Genomic DNA, 14854 nt, shown 5'->3' on the forward strand with positions numbered 1-14854 from the left:
TACCTCAACGGGGATATGCACATCCCCAATAATAAGAATATCATATTTATTCTTGACAGTAGGAAGAGGAAATTCAAAACCTCCAAATATAATCGATGGAATTTTTCCAATAGAGTTGATACTATAAACTTGAGGTTGTTTCCTCGGAAAGTGTATCGTATGCTCATTACCATTAACATGAAAAGTGACATTGCCTTTAGTGCAATCAATAACAGCCCCTGCAGTATTCAAAAAGGGTCTTCCAAGAATAAAAGACATACTATCGTCCTCGGGAATATCAAGAATAACAAAGTCCGTTAAAATAGTAACGTTTGCAACTACAATAGGCACGTCCTCCCAAATACCGACAGGTATAGCAGTTGATTTATCACCATTTGCAAAGATATTTCAGTAGGTGTCCACTTATTCAAATCAAGTCTACGATATAAAGAGAGAGGCATAACACTAACACCGGCTCCAAGATCACATAAAGCAGTTTTAACATAGTTTCTTTTAATTGAGCATGGTATAGTGGGTACTCCTGGATCTCCAAGTTTCTTAGGTATTCCACCCTTAAAAGTATAATTAGCAAGCATGGTGGAAATTTCAGCTTCCGATATCTTTCTTTTATTAGTAACAATTTCTTTCATGTACTTAGCATAAGGATTCATTTTAAGCATATCAGTTAATCGCATACGCAAAAAGATAGGTCTAATCATTTCAGCAAAGCGCTCAGAATCCTCATCATCCTTTTTCTTGTGGATGGTTTGGGAGGAAAAGGCATGGGTTTCTGAACCCATGGTTCTCTTTCTTTACCGTGTTTCCTAGCAACAAAGTCTTTCTTATCATAATGTTGATTCTTTGATTGTGGGTTATCAAGATCAACAACAGGTTCAATTTCTATATCATTATCATTACTAGGTTGAGCATCATCATGAACATTATCATCAACCTTATCACTAGTTTCAGGTTCATTACCAGATTGTGTTTCAGCATCAGAAATAGAAATATCATTTGGATTCTCAGGTGGTTGAGCAATAGGTTCACTAGAAGCATGCAAAGTCCTATCATTTTTCTTTTTATTCCTTTTAGAAGGACTAGGTGCATCTATATTATTTCTCTGAGAATGTTGCTCAATTATCTTAGGGTGGCCCTCAGGTGTAATGCCATCGATATGGTTATATCTCCCACGTGTCGAAGCACGACTTATAGGCATAACCGCATTGAAAGCAATGTCGCAAGTGAGGTAATCTTCACACAACCCATGTAATACATAAGGGAAAGAGATACATAGTTGGCTTACAATCGCCACTTCACACAATACATGAATAAAGCATTACATCAACAATTAGAATCAAGGTCCGACTACGGAACCGAAATAAAAGAAGACTACCCCAAATGCTACAGATCCCCGATCGACCCCAACTGGGCTCCACTACTGATCAACTAGAACGACACAACACAAAGGACAAGATCTTCATCGATCTCCTCCTTGAGCTTGTTTGCATCACCTGCACGGTTTCATCGGCACCTGCAAACTGGTTTTGGAAGTATCTGTGAGTCACGGGGACTCAGCAATCTCACACCCTCGCGATCAAGACTATTTAAGCTTATGGGTAAGGTAAAAGGTATGAGGTGGAGCTGCAGCAAGCGACTAGCATATATGGTGGCCAAACATACGCAAATGAGAGCGAGAAGAGAAGGCAAAAGCACGGTCGAACAACTATGATCAAGAAGTGATCCTAGAACAACCTACGTCAAGCATAACTCCAACACCGTGTTCACTTCCCGGACACCGCCGAGAAGAGACCATCGCGGTTACACACGCGGTTGATGTATTTTAATTAAGATCAACTTCAGGTTTTCTACAACCGGACATTAACAAATTCCCATCTGCCCATAACTGCGGGCACGACTTCCGAAAGTTCAATCCCTGCAGGGGTGTCCCAACTTAGCCCATCACAAGCTCTCACGGTCAACGGGGGATATTCCTTCTCCCAAGACAATCCGATCAGACTCGGCATCCCGGTTACAAGACATCCTCAAGAATGGTAAAACAAGTCCAGCAAAGCCACCCAGATGTGCCGACAAATCCCGATAGGAGCTGCACATATCTCGTTCTCAGGTCACACCGGATGAGCAAGACGTCGGGTGGGCCAGCCTAGAGTTGCCCCTGGTAGCTCCGGACATCGCTCAGTTTGGACCAACACTTAGACAAGCACTGGCCCGGGAGGGTTAAAATAAAGATGACCCTTGGGCTGGCCAACCCAAGGGAAAGAAAAGGCTAGGTGGCAAATGGTAAAACCAATGTTGGGCCTTGCTGGAGGAGTTTTATTCAAGGCGAACTGTCAAGGGGTTCCCATTATAACCCAACCGTGTAAGGAACGCAAAATCCGGGAACATAACACCGATATGACGGAAACTAGGGCGGCAAGAGTGGAACAAAACACCAGGCATAAGGCCGAGCCTTCCACCCTTTACCAAGTGTATAGATGCATTAATTAAATAAGAGATATTGCGATATCCCAACAAAATATACATGTTCCAACACAGAACAAACTCCAATCTTCACCTGCAACTAACAACGCTATAAGAGGGGCTGAGCAAAGCGGTAACATAGCCAAACAACGGTTTGCTAGGACAAGGTGGGTTAGAGGCTTGGCTTAACAATATGGGAGGCATGATAAGCAAGTGGTAGGTATCGCAGCATAGGCATAGCAAAAGAGCGAGCAACTAGCAAGCAAAGATAGAAGTGATTTCGAGGGTATGGTCATCTTGCCTGAAATCCCGCAAGGAAGAAGAACGAGTCCATGAGGAAGACAAACGGACGTAGCCAACGGATCCTCACAAACGTAACGTTACCGGATTACCAAGAAGAAGCAACACCGGAAAGAAGCAAACAATCATGGTAAACAACCATCACATAAGCATGGCATGATGCACAACCAAGTACGATGCATGTCCGGTTTAAATATGCATGACATGGCAAAGTGCACAAACAAAATGTAACATTCCAAAATTCAAAATTTTGGAATGTTAAAATAAATAGATAGTTTGATTTATTGTTTGATTGTTGTGTGATTGATTGAGTGAAATTCGAAACTTTTTGAAAGTTAAATGAGAGGGAATAAAAGGACTTTCCCAAACTTTCATATTTGCTTTCTGATCTCCATGAATTCAAATTCTTTTCAAGTACAAAACCCTTGAGCGAAGATGATATGACTTCTTCCATTTAAATTAAATGAAAGGGTATTTGAAAATAATTGAATTTCATTTGGAAATATTTCAATTCATAAACTTCATCCAGCTCAATGATTTTCATGAGAGAAGATAAAATGACTTCTTCAAATTATATGAAATATGAGTTGGGAGTTTCAAAGAATTAAATTCAAAGTTCTTTTGAATTTATTTTCAATTTGGAGTTATTTGAGTTTTATTCAAATTATTTTTCTCCAAAAATAAAATATATGGAAATTCGGGTAACATGATTCCCTACAACAGAAAATTGGAGAGAAATAAATTTGAAATCATTTTGGTTTTTTTTAAATGATTTTATTGGATTTTATTAGACCAGTAGCACTCTTTGAATTATCTGTATTAGTGTGGATTTTATTTGAATTTATAAAAGTGTTCACGTTGTAGAAAATCTTTTTTTGAAAATTTTGATATATTATATGCCTATATAATATTAGTATTTATTTTGTTTTTATTTTTGTTTGTTTGTGTCTAAAAAAATGTTTTTTTAAAAAAAAACCTCTGGACCGACCGGACCGGGCCGGCCCAGCTTGCCAGGCCATGGCCCAGCCGGCCCGACGCCGCGCCTCGCCCAACACGAGTCCCGAGCGAGCACGCATCGCCGCCGCCGTGCTTCGCCCGGCCTCCTCCTGCCCCCTCCTCCAAGCTTCTCGCTGCCCCTTTCCCTCCCTATAAATCCGGAGCCCCGGGACCCCGTGTAACGCCCCGGACACACCCGCCGGTGGTCGTTACTCCTGGCGGGATCTAGACTGGCCCCATAAATCAATACTAGTCTTTTCTGCGCACTTTTTCCTCACTCGTGCGCACCCGGGAGCAATTTCCCGGTCGGTCACCCATCCTGACACTACTCCAAGCTGAGCACGCTTAACTTTGGAGTTCTGTCCGAATGGGCTCCCGAAAAAGAAGGTATTCCTTATTGATATGAGTAGTCTATCATCCCTAATAAGCCAGGCCATCACACCCCGACCAGCTTTTCTATCCTCCTCCCTAGCCGCCGCACTCCGCCGCCGGAGTTGCGAGCTCCGCCGGAGATCCGTCGCCTCGTCCCGCGCTCCACCGCCGCCCTCGACCGACATCGACGCCGCTGTTGGACTCGCCTCGGTGCGCCGCCCCTTCCCCGCTACTCCGCCGTCGCCACCGAGCCCCGGAGCCACCGCCTCGTCCCCGTCTGAAGCCGCCGCCGTCTTCCCGAACTCCAGCGATCGCCGCGGTAACCGCCGCCTCCCTCGTCGTCGGATCTGGATCCAACGATCCAGATCGCTTTGTTTTTTTCCACGAAACATTTTCTTTAATTAGTAAATGTTCGCTATGTTAGCTTCTGTAGTGAACAGGTTCGTTCATTAGCGTTCGATAGCAAACGTTCGTTATTTAGTTTTTTTCTTTTTCTTTTATTTTCGGCCAGGGACCCGTTTGTGAATAGTTTATTTATAGATTAGTCCCTGTATTTCAAACGACCACATCTTTTCGCTCGTTTGTCCAAATCCAACGAAACCAACGCCCACGTCTTCGTTATGATCTCCTCTATCCAGTAAAACAACTTAAACATGTTTTTGAAAAGTTTAAAATTTGAATTAGATCAGATTTGAATTCAAACTTCGTTTGATCATAACTTGAGTTTCATAGCTCCGTTTGAGTTGATTCTTTTTGCAAATCGAAGCTCTTGACCTAAACTTTCTGATAAGGCCAAATTCATATAATTTTGGTACTGTTAGAAATTGTTTTATGTTGCAAGATTTATTTGCTTGGTTTTGATGTTTTCCGAATCTTCTTCTTCGTTCTTTCTGATCTTTTGAGTGATTGATTATGTGTGGTTACTATTGCTTGCTTACGATAGATAGACCGGAGTGTGACGAGTAGAACTATCAAGAGTTATGAGTGCGAATCATCTTCATCAACATTGCAGGCAAGTTCACACTTTGATCATATTCCTTTCATACCCTGTTTTTATGCATTAGTTTCAACCTCCAACATTGCATGAATAGGATTGATAACATGTGGGTATTGGGAAGTAGTTGATGAGGTAGGAACCTATTGCCCTGCATTAAAACCTTGGGAGTTACTATTATGTTATACTTATATTGCCATGCTATGCTCGTAGACGTGGATTGGGTTTGAGAGTATTCATGACAGATGTGAGATTGTTAATTAATGGTTTACTTAAGGTGGCAACTTTAACACACATCTGGGTGGATTGAGGCACCTGGGTATTCCAGCGATTGCCTGTCTAGGCACCTGGGTATTCCAGGATTGCCTTTTTTTTATGGACCGCCACCCAGGTTCCAAGGGATCATGAGATTATTCATACTAGAAACTTCCGTGTGCAGCCACAAGCTATTATGGGCTCTAGCATAGTTGATTAAGTCGTGTGAACTCTTACAGTGGTAGACTAGCAGATGTAGGGGTTGTAGGTGGTACGGTCTACCCATCGTAAGGTGCAAACGCTTTTGAAAGACTATGTCTCGGTCATCCGTTTCTCAAACACCATGTAGTGCGAGAAATCCAACGGAGGAGATCGAGTCTTGTGGGGAAAAGTGCGCAAACCTTTGCAAAGTGTATAAACTAATCATGGTTAGCCGTGTCCCCAGTTATGGACATCTTGAGTATCTAGTACTTGGATTATCATGTGAATCTCATCATGTTACTTTAAATTAAGTTTGTTGGGTTTAATGATGTTATTTAATTGGGATTGAGAATGCTGTCAACCATTCTCAATGTTCAACAACCACCATGATAGTTAAATAAAATTTATTCCTTTGCAGTAGCGAAAAATTGGCTTTTCGCAAAAACATATAACCATAGAGCTTGTCCACCAGCCATATATGCATGTAGTCATAGCCATTGTTCATCATTCTCTATGGTGTGAATTTGCCAGTACATTCAATGTACTGACCCTCTGTGGCTGCAACGTCTCATGTTGCAGGATTTCTTACGACGAGTAAGTGATACGTTAGGGTTACGATTTCTACACTCAACTTTGCCGTTGGTGTTGATGGGAATCCACAACCTTGTTACTTCCGCTATTTTGGATTGAGGTAATAGTATTTGCATTACTTTTACATGTGATTTACCTCTGTTATAAATCCTCGAGTACTGTGTGTGTCAGCATACCGATCCAGGGATGACACTTAAGCATAGAGACTCGATCCATTCGGGTCGGGTCGCTACAAGATGGTATCAGAGCACATGTTGACTGTAGGACGTGACCCTAGAAACTGGCAAGCCCATAGCAAAGATTTTTTCTCTACAACTTTCCCTTTCAAAAAGATCTTTTACCTCTCTTCTCTTCTGAGCTTATTCAAATATTACCTTTAGTGAGACCATACCCCTTTCCCCTTTTGACCACACGAAGATTCGACTGATGAGACCACTCCACGAAGTACAAGATATCGGACAACTGAGACCATTCGGAATGAAGAGGATTTTACCATACATTATAATAATGGAAACTGCAATGGTTGAAGACTCCAAAGACTAGGAGAATTTGAAGGCCCTGTACAATTTCTAGATTTGTATGACCTAGGAAGGCACCCCTTATGGAACTTGGCAGACTATGGAAGCTGTTAATACCCGAGATCAAGATGTATTGGAGAAAGACCGGAACATGGAGCATGAGAACTCAAAGTTTTGTCAAGAAAACCCTAAGGCAGGAGATATCAACTATGGAATGATAGCTCATGGAAATGACAAGTGCAGAAACACGGTTATCCGTGATGTCATCGCCCGCTTATGCTATTTGTCATCGGGCTGAGTTAAGTAGGCATTTCTTCGGAAGGATTGGATGGTAGAAGGCTGATGGGGCACCTATCAGCAAAAGATGATGTTTTAACCTTAGCCGGTGTATCACCAGGATCTGGAGTAGTACATCAAGAAGTTTAAGGAGGAGCTCCATGAAGCCGTATTAGACAAGGAAGCATTTTGTGAAGAACTCAGGAACCAAAAGCTGAAAGTAGCCAAGCTGGAGGAGCTACAACCTCGAGATACCAGAGATTTGTCAGGAACTGAAGGATAATATGACCATGGCTCATGCCAAGGATGTTGAAACCCAGAAGTTTGGAATGCAACTCCAGAATATTCAAGGATGTCACGAGAGACTTTGCTACAACAGAGATGAGCTGGCAAAAGGACTTGAGAAAGACAAGCATGATCGGAAGAAGCCATTGGAGGCATGAACAAGACTTGAAGAGTTAGACGACCTTGAAGATTTATTGACCTTTAGAAGACCAAACCCCTGTCATATACCTACGTTAGATGCGTTGATTGTGAGTTGTCATTTGTTTGATGTTTTTCCGACAGCCACAAAATAAAATCTGTCTTTTCAAAACTTTTGTTTGGATTGTGTGTATCCCTCTCCCTCTCCCTTATCTCACCCCAAACCCTTGGACCCAATAGAGGATGAATGAAGATGAACTTGTATTTTCTGGACCGATAAGTCAATTGGAGACAGACCGATGGATTCAGAACATGGAGGATCACATGAAGAATAACCCTATAGTCGGAAAGGATGTGACCCAGCATGGTCTTCAGTGCTTTGAAAGAGGTGCTGCTACTTGGTGGAGGATGTACCAAACCATGAATGGATGGCAAGGAGTAACCACTTGGAGAGAATTTAAGTTGACTTTGCCAAGTCTCGGCTTGTGTCCCAGAAGTTGAAGCCTTATGGAAAGGATATGAAGAAACCTTGTGCATGCAAGATTTGTGGACTAATAGGACACACCCATAAAGAACACAAGGATGAATGCCCTAATTGTGAAGGAAGTCACCCAGTTGAAGAATGCCCAATTAAGCAGATTACTTGTTTCTTGTGTGAAGGGACTACCCACTATCCTGCTCAGTGTCACATTTACCTCATGGTACAATGAACCATCCAGCAGAAGAAAGAAGTAATGAAAGGAGCCATCATTGAAATTTTAGAAGAAGTTGTGATGAAGGAAGAGATGGAGGACACGCCTAAAGAAGACCCGAGTAAACCCTGCACTAAGTCTTGCTATTCATGTGGAGAAGAAGGACACATCTCCCAAAATTGTTTGAATGGGGATCTAGTAGAATTACCGACAGAGGAAGTAGAGTATGACCCACAAGAAATAGAAGCCCTGATTGGAATGGAAAAGTCCAGGAAGAGAAACCGATTGGAGCCCAGGAAGGACCTGAGTCATATCACCTGTCACAGGTGCAAGGAGTCAGGGCACTACCTCAGCAGTTGCCCAAAAAGGAAACCTCGAGACTTGTCAGAAGTAATATGCTTTAGTTGTAATGGATCAGGGCACTTTGCCAGAGAATGCCCCAAGGAGAAGGAAACTTGTGCTAGATAGTTTAGTTTGTAACATAAGAAATGGAGTAGTAGAAGTCAGAACATTTTCTTTTATATTGAGGTGTTGAGTTGAGACATGTAATGGAAAAGCGAGAGATAGTAATCATTTGAGAATGAATAAAGTAGCATCGTTGGTACTGATATGGATTTTATGAGTTGTTACCCTATGAAGAAGAATTTTGACCATTTTTGAGGATATGAGAAATATGGTCTATGGAAGATTTGTGCATTTTAAGGGTGGTAGTACCCTGTAAGAACCCTTGACCCCTGGAAAAGATAAGGATACTCCACTGAGTGGATTTTGGACAAAATGAATACGAGTTTTGTCTCGATATGTGTGATGCCCCAAGAGTATGTGGGATGAAGTTGGAGACCGTCAGTTGTTGGACCAAATGTGATCAAGGAGTCAGAAGAGAATGTTAAGTTGATTCGAGATAGACTGAAGGTAGCTCAGTCCAGGTAGAAGAGTTATGCAGACTCAAAAACTCAAGGAGGTAGTCTATGAAATTGGAGACAGAGCATGTCTTCGTGTGCCCCACTCTGCGAGGAGTTAAACAAATTGGAGTTAAGGGAAAGTTAGCCCTGAGATTTTTAGGACCATACCGAGTTTTGGAGCATATGGGAGAAGTGGCCAACAAGTTGGAGTCACCCGAAGGACTGTCAGGAGTCCATGATGTGTTTCACGTTTCCCAGTTGAAGAAGTGCCATGCAGAGATGGCCAATATTCCCCTGTAAGGACGCTTGACCCTGGAAAGGATAATGATGTTCCACGAAGTGGAATATGGACTTCATAAGTATAAGTTTTTATCTCGGTAAGAGAGATATCCCACGAGGATGAAGAGATAAATTACTATTGGATATAAAGGAGGTATGATGTTGGAAATATGGATCAATGGAAACTCCATGATGAGTCTGAGTAATCATGTCTTAGTTTGGTGCCAATAGAAGGAAGGAAGACAGTACAATTGGATGGATTTAAGAATACTAGGAAGTTGGAAGATGGAATAATGATCAGTTGCCCGATGATAAGTTCAAGGACTACAAGTGATGAGATGGGCCATAACCCACAGGCCCCAGGACCTTCCAAGAAGCAAGCACATTCTTGCTGAAGGAAAAACCCTGGATGAGGATATGCCCTTATCAATCGACGATCTTATGGGAGTAACACAAAACCTGAGAGTTGTGAAGGAACGATAGATGGTTGTTTGGCTTGCAGAATCTATGGATTTATCCGAACTTGGTTCGTCGACAAGAGAAATTCTGCAATGCTTGTGAGGATGACCGAGTGTTAGAATGCGAGATTTGCTAAACCGTATACAAGGTAATGATTTGGGTGTGGGATGGATTGATCACCATACCGACTTACTCTTATTGTTCGCCTTGATATATGGGATGGTAAATCTGAGTGGCTTACCTATAGTAGAGAGACGACGATCAAAACCCTGTTTAAACCTTAGAATGGTATAAGAAAATTTTCCCTTGTACAAGGCAGCTTTTGCCAACCGTAGGTTATACGGTGAGGATCAACGAGACCCATTTCCTGCAGAAGGAACCATAAATTTTTGACCACCATGAGATATCGATAGTTGTTTAGTATTGGCGCCAGACCTGTCAGCTAAGAAGAGCCAATCTCGGAATAACCTTACCAAGAGGAAAGGACAGAAGAATTAAGGAAAAGGTTATGCCACTATCGGAAGAGCCCAAAGATGGAATCATCCTTACGATCTGAGAAGACCGACACTGTCAAGAATAAGGATGGATTATATGAGTTTTGATGGAATAGTAATCATGCTTCTAAAGGTGGTAGCACCCCAGACCCCTGTGATGATCTATGGGTTTTGAGAAGACCCCCAACCCTAACCTTTTCTTGCTAGCCTCTCCGAATCTCGAGGACGAGATTCATTTTAAGGGTGGTAGGTTTGTAACATTCCAAAATTCTAAATTTTGGAATGTTAAAATAAATAGATAGATTGATTTATTGTTTGATTGTTGTGTGATTGATTGAGTGAAATTCGAAACTTTTTGAAAGTTAAATGAGAGGGAATAAAAGGACTTTCCCAAACTTTCATATTTGCTTTCTGATCTCCATGAATTCAATTTTTTTTCAAATACAAAACCCTTGAGCGAAGATGATATGACTTCTTCCATTTAAATTAAATGAAAGGGTATTTGAAAATAATTGAATTTCATTTGGAAATATTTCAATTCATAAACTTCATGCAGCTCAATGATTTTCATGAGAGAAGATAAAATGACTTCTTCAAATTATATGAAATATGAGTTGGGAGTTTCAAAGAATTAAATTCAAAGTTCTTTTGAATTTATTTTCAATTTGGAGTTATTTGAGTTTTATTCAAATTATTTTTCTCCAAAAATAAAATATATGGAAATTAGGGCAACATGATTCCCTACAACAGAAAATTGGAGAGAAATAAATTTGAAATCATTTTTGTTTTTTTAAATGATTTTATTGGATTTTATTAGACCAGTAGCACTCTTTGAATTATCTGTATTTGTGTGGATTTCATTTGAATTTATAAAAGTGTTCACGTTGTAGAAAATCTTTTTCTGAAAATTTTGATATATTATATGCCTATATAATATTAGTATTTATTTTGTTTTTATTTTTGTTTGTTTGCGTCTAAAAAAATGTTTTTTTAAAAAAAACTTCTGGACCGACCGGACCGGGCCGGCCCAGCTAGCCAGGCCATGGCCCAGCCGGCCCGACGCCGCGCCTCGCCCGTCTTCCAGCTCGGGACAGAGTCCCGAGCGAGCACACATTGCCGCCGCCGTGCTTCGCCCGGCCTCCTCCTGCCCCCTCCTCGAAGCTTCTCCCCGCCCCTTCCCCCCTATAAATCCGGAGCCCTGGGACCACGACCTCCTTTTCTCTCCTCCTCCCTAGCCGCCGCACTCCGCCGCCGGAGTTGCGAGCTCTGCCGGAGATCCGTCGCCTCGTCCCGCGCTCCACCGCCGCCCTCGACCGACATCGACGCCGCTGTTGGACTAGCCTTGGTGCGCCGCCCCTTCCCCGCTACTCCGCCATCGCCACCGAGCCCCGGAGCCACCGCCCCGTCCCCGTCTGAAGCCGCCGCCGCCGTCTTCCCGAACTTCGGCGATCGCCGCGGTAACCGCCGCCTCCCTCGTCGTCGGATCTGGATCCAACGATCCAGATCGCTTTGTTTTTTTCCACGAAATGTTTTCTTTAATTAGTAAACGTTTGCTATGTTAGCTTCTGTAGTGAACAGGTTCGTTCATTAGCGTTCGGTAGCAAACGTTCGTTATTTAGTTTTTTTTCTTTTTCTTTTATTTTCGGCCAGGGACCCGTTTGTGAATAGTTTATTTACAGATTAGTCCCTGTATTTCAAACGACCACATCTTTTCGCTCGTTTGTCCAAATCCAACGAAACCAACACCCACGTCTTCGTTATGATCTCCTCTATCCAGTAAAACAACTTAAACATGTTTTTGAAAAGTTTAAAATTTGAATTAGATCAGATTTGAATTCAAACTTTGTTTGATCATAACTTGAGTTTCGTAGCTCCGTTTGAGTTGATTCTTTTTGCAAATCGAAGCTCTTGACCTAAACTTTCTGATAAGGCCAAATTCATACAATTTTGGTATTGTTAGAAATTTTTTTATGCTGCAAGAGTTATTTGCTTGGTTTTGATGTTTTCCGAATCGACTTCTTCGTTCTTTTTGATCTTTTGAGTGATTGCTTATGTGTCGTTACTATTGCTTGCTTATGATAGATTGACCGGAGTGTGACGAGTAGAACTATCAAGAGTTATGAGTGCGAATCATATTCATCAACATTGCAGGCAAGTTCACACTTTGATCATATTCCTTTCATACCCAGTTTTTATGCATTAGTTTCAACCTCCAACAGTGCATGAATAGGATTGATAACATGTGGGTATTGGGAAGTAGTTGATGAGGTAGGAACCTATTGCCCTGCATTCAAACCATGGGACTTACTATTACGTTATGCTTATATTGCCATGCTATGCTCTTAGACATGGATTGGGTTTGAGAGTATTCATGACAGATGTGAGATTGTTAATTAATGGTTTACTTAAGGTGGCAACTTTAACACACATCTGGGTGGATTGAGGCACCTGGGTATTCCAGCGATTGCTTGTCTAGGCACCTGGGTATTCCAGGATTGCCTGTTTTTTATGGACCGCCACCCAGGTTCAAAGGGATCATGAGATTATCCATACTAGAAACTTCCGTGTGCAGCCACAAGCTATTATGGGCTCTAGCATAGTTGATTAAGTCATGTGAACTCTTACAGTGGTAGACTAGCAGATGTAGGGGTTGTAGGTGGTACGGTCTACCCATCGTAAGGTGCAAACGCTTTTGAAAGACTATGTCTCGGTCATCCGTTTCTCAAACACCATGTAGTGCGAGAAATCCAACGAAGGAGATCGAGTCTTGTGGGGAAAAGTGCGCAAACCTCTACAGAGTGTATAAACTAATCATGGTTAGCCGTGTCCCTAGTTATGGACATCTTGAGTATCTAGTACTTGGATTATCATGTGAATCTCATCATGTTACTTTAAATTAAGTTTGTTGGGTTTAATGATGTTATTTAATTGGGATTGAGAATGCTGTCAACCATTCTCAATGTTCAACAACCACCATGATAGTTAAATAAAATTTATTCCTTTGCAGTAGGGAAAAATTGGCTGTTCGCAAAAACATATAACCATAGAGCTTTTCCACCAGCCATATATGCATGTAGTGATAGCCATTGTTCATCATTCTCTATGGTGTGAATTTGCTAGTACATTCAATGTACTGACCCTCTGTGGCTGCAACGTCTCATGTTGCAGGATTTCTTACGACGAGTAAGTGATATGTTAGGGTTACGATTTCTACACTCAACTTTGCCGATGGTGTTGATGGGAATCCACAACCTTGTTACTTCCGCTATTTTGGATTGAGGTAATAGTATTTGCGCTACTTTTACATGTGATTTACCTCTATTATAAATCCTCGAGTACTATGTGTGTCAGCATACCGATCCAGGGATGACACTTAAGCATAGAGACTCGATCCATTCAGGTCGGGTCGCTACACAAAACTACAAATTAAGTGGAGCTCAATATGCAATGAGTTGCATATTGATGGACACCGCAATAATTATTTAGTTCGCTCTTGTTTATGTACCCAACAATATTAAATGTTGGTTAGCATGGCATGGGGTGAAGCATAAAAGAAACTATCTAACTAAGCAATTTAAATGGGGCCAGATATAACAAACAACAAATCTGGTAAATCCCCATATGCATTAGCAATTTAAAAGCAAACAACAATTTAAGCATTTTAATTGTTGTTATCATGATGCGGATGACATGGACAAGATTATGCAATTTTTAATAAAAGTTGACAAGACATTATGAAGCATTTGTCACCGTGGTGGAAAGAAAAGGGATGCCACGGCAACAATAACGAAAATGGTGCCACTGCAACGTTTCGGTTCCGACAACTCATTGAGACGTCAGTGCAAAAGAAAATGTGACGGGAGCGTGCAAAAGATGGTGGGGTGATCCCGGTAACCGGGTTCCCACGGGTTAGGGGCATGGAAACGAGTGACAAAACGGACACGGTGCAGACAAAGGGTGCGTCTCAATACAACACAAGCATTCGTACTCGGACGCCAATCTCGGTGGTTATACCTTTGTAGCGTGCAAAGGGTACGGTTCTCGTTCATAGAGGGAAGTAGGCGTTCTCACGACGGCGGTAGTGGAAGTAGTGGATCTCGCATGCTCTAGGGTCGACGGTAGAGGTTCACGTTTCATAGTCGTTCGGGGTCGCCGATAGTTGTACCCATTCGTGGTTGGACTTGACGGATCCGATACCTCCGGACGTAGTGGTACATGTTCGTTTTTCGGAGAGGTACTTGGCGTACAAGGGTCGCCGTGGTACTCGTCTGTCCACGAAGTCGTTCTCGTCGGTCTTTGCAAATCGTTCGGTACTCGTTCGGGCATGCATGTGGTCTTGCCGGTGGGGTACTTGGCGCTTGCGGTCCAACTCCGAGGTCATAGCCGTGTAGTCGACCTTGACGAAAATGGGTCTCGCTGGGGACTTGGTGCATCCATCAGGATCTTGTGGTACTTGGCGAGTTCCATGCTCGGTGACCGTTGGACTTGGCGTCCACTGCAACATGGCGTGATGCAGGGACTTGGCGCGATGCAGGAGCAACGGCCGTGGAACTTGGAGCAGCAGTGGCAGCGGCGGGAAATTGGCACATTGGTCTCGCGAGGCATGGGGAGGCTCGAGGCGACAACGTCGAGGAGGAAGACTGGC

This window comes from Triticum urartu, chromosome 1A, assembly GCF_056163025.1.
Source record: "Triticum urartu cultivar PI428250 chromosome 1A, HENAU_Tu73, whole genome shotgun sequence".
Lineage (NCBI taxonomy): Eukaryota > Viridiplantae > Streptophyta > Magnoliopsida > Poales > Poaceae > Triticum > Triticum urartu.